This window comes from Eschrichtius robustus, chromosome 6 (genome assembly GCF_028021215.1).
Source record: "Eschrichtius robustus isolate mEscRob2 chromosome 6, mEscRob2.pri, whole genome shotgun sequence".
NCBI lineage: Eukaryota > Metazoa > Chordata > Mammalia > Artiodactyla > Eschrichtiidae > Eschrichtius > Eschrichtius robustus.
The window spans coordinates 35186388-35189174 of record NC_090829.1 but is presented as its reverse complement, the minus strand read 5'-3'; the positions used below and the strand labels follow the sequence as shown (position 1 = coordinate 35189174).

General features: G+C 44.2%; 1 pseudogene; it reads right to left on the bottom strand.

The window, feature by feature from the left end:
- Positions 1-1429: 1429 nt before the first annotated feature.
- LOC137766787 (protein lin-28 homolog B pseudogene) lies at positions 1430-2206 on the bottom strand (annotated as a pseudogene).
- Positions 2207-2787: the final 581 nt, after the last annotated feature.

The following is a 2787-nucleotide window of genomic DNA, read 5'->3' as shown; positions in this document are numbered from 1 at the left end:
AAGGGACCAATACTATGATTGGCCCCCAGCCAGTTTATTAATATAACTGAGGACCAACCTGAGAAGCGCCTCTGTCCCCATCACTGAATGTTCATCCTGAATCTCCCACATAGGTTCCTTCAGTAGCAGTACTGAGGGAATTCCCCTAAGATGAACTGTATTGTATAAAATACTCCTAGCTCTCCGGTAGGAGAGGTTTGGGAACCTCCTGCCCCAGGCTCATCACTCTAGTCGCCCGCCATCAAACACGGTGCTTTTTAATATTATTGAAGGTCATCTGTAATTGGGCAATTGTGAGCATCCACTTAATTTCCATTCTCAACCCTGGCATTTTACTCACATCTGTGCTGTTTTGTTTGTTTGTTTTAGAAACAAGTTAGGTAACTCTCCAGGGAGAATAAAAGCAGCCACCAAAAACATACACCAAACAACTGCAGTTTTCCTCCAAGGTCTTCAGTAGTAAACAAGGAGGCCTCTGCTCGAAGCGATGGTTAGAAGGATTGACTTGGTCAAGGGAAGCTGCTGTTGCCACAGTCCCTCAAAAACCTCACAACAGGCAAGCGATTACAACGAGTATCAAAATACCATTGAAAACAATCAAGTCACTACCTTTATACGTTGCCCTCCCCTTCATTTCTCTGAATAGGCATCTAATTTACAATCAAAACATATGACTTAAAAACACTGAAATATCGGCACAGAAATTACACATTCATTGTCTTTTCTGGAGTTATGTATACCAGATTCAAAAAAGCTTATAGCAGTCAGAGGCATATGGAGTTAAGGTACTGCCTTCAAAGGGGGTGGGGTGGGGGACACACTCTACAGATATCAAGAAAAAGAGGCAATCCCAAATTCGGGAGAACTGATGTCTTAAAAACCTTTAGTATCATATGATTGGCAGCTCTGAGATCTGAAGTATCCTTTGGTTCACACAGAAGGTAACAGTCTTTTTTTCCTGATGCAATATAAAGGGCATGGTATTTCAAGAAAAACTCCAAGGGTTGTTTTTAAAACCATCTAAAATGCTTCACCTGAATTTTCAATTCTTGGGGATGTCCAATCCTGCGAGGGAGGCTGTGTACTTACATCTCTCTACACACGTATATAAAGACAAACCCTCTTTATATATATGTCTACATTCTATAGAAAATCCTCCTACACACACACACACAGACTCAGGCTCTCTCCCTCTCACACATGCACATACAGATACACAGAGCATCGCATCCTCTGAGTCACGTGACACATGACACCCTGCTCAAAGGTAATTTGCTTAGAGTGATTTGTCTGTTTAAAAAAATTCACACTTCCTCAACAGGAGTTAAAAATCCCAGGTCAGCTGCTGTTTGTGCAATACCGTTCCCCTGTACTTGCATGAGGTAGACTTCCCAACCGGGGCGAGAAAACGATACGTTAAGAAAAAGGGTTATGTCTTTTTCCTTTTTTGCACGGAAGGCCCCGTTTTGCTTTGATCTTCCGGTGCTGCAGATGACTTTGTGGAGGAAGCTTCCGGAGGTGACGTGCCTGGCCACTCTGAGACCTCGGACCTCGCCTCCTGAGGAAACGGTGGTGACGGAGAGCCGTGCCCTCCCCCCACCTCTCGAGGGAACGTTGAAGTGCACGGCTGGGGCTCTGCTTCCTGTCTTCCCTGAGAACGGGCGGGCGGCTGCACCCAGTTCTGTGAGGGCAGTTCGCCACCATGCGCGTGATGCTCTGACAGCAATGGCACTTCTCTGGCTGAGGAGATAGACTACATTCCTTAGCATGACGATCAAGGCCACCACCGTTGTAGCATCGGTCTCCCTTTGGTTTTCTTCTTTGTAGTGTCTTCCCTTTGGGTCTTCTTTCACTTCCTAAACAGGGGCTCCTACCAGGTCCTGTTACCCATATTGATTCAAGGCCTTTGGAAGATTTTTTTAAATGTGAATTCCACTGGTTCTCCTTCTTTTAGGCTTCTAAATCCTTCCATGAATAATTTGCTTTGGTGTACAAATACATCAACTAGAATATCCACGGGGCTTCCCTCTCGGTTTATCATGGAGATGAATCCAAATCCCATTCACACGTTGAACCACTTACAGTGGCCAGTTCTGGGCAAAATCTGGGATTCCTCCTCTGCCTGCTCTGGCAGCTTCCCGGGCTCTTCTCCACCACCTTTGCTTGCCCCGCCTGGGGCTGATGAAACCTGGTTGAATGACCTCATTGTCTTCTGAAGAACATTTAAGAAATTTCCACAATGAAGACACTAAATACATTCTGTAAGATATTACTCGAAAACACTCAATATTTATCAACGTGCAGTTTAAAAAAAAATACTTGTTTTGGAGTACAAATCCTCATAAGGCGCCCGCATCCAGTGTTCCAGTCAATAGTCAGTTACTGCTCCTGCAAATGTATTGATTCTTCGTTGTTGTTTTCTTTTCAAAAGCAACCTAAGTCCAAGTGCGTTTTTCTCTGTTCTCCTCAAATCCTTAATTCTAATTCATAAGCCATAGTTTCTTATTCTCATTAGACTGAATCTCTGAAACACTTTTCCTGCATTTCACAGACTTCTCATACCTCAGGCCATAGTTCCAGAACCATGTCCTCATGACTCCTGACCAAACCAAGTCCATAATTGTCTCACCCCTTTCTGAGCTCCTACAGTAGAATCAGACAACCCACTCACAAACTCTGGTATAGTTGTCCTATGTGGTTCTCTAGTCAGTCATGGTAACCTTCATGAGAACAGGAATCTCCTGTCTTTATAACTAGCACCTCGCATGTCCCTGAGCAAAAATGGGT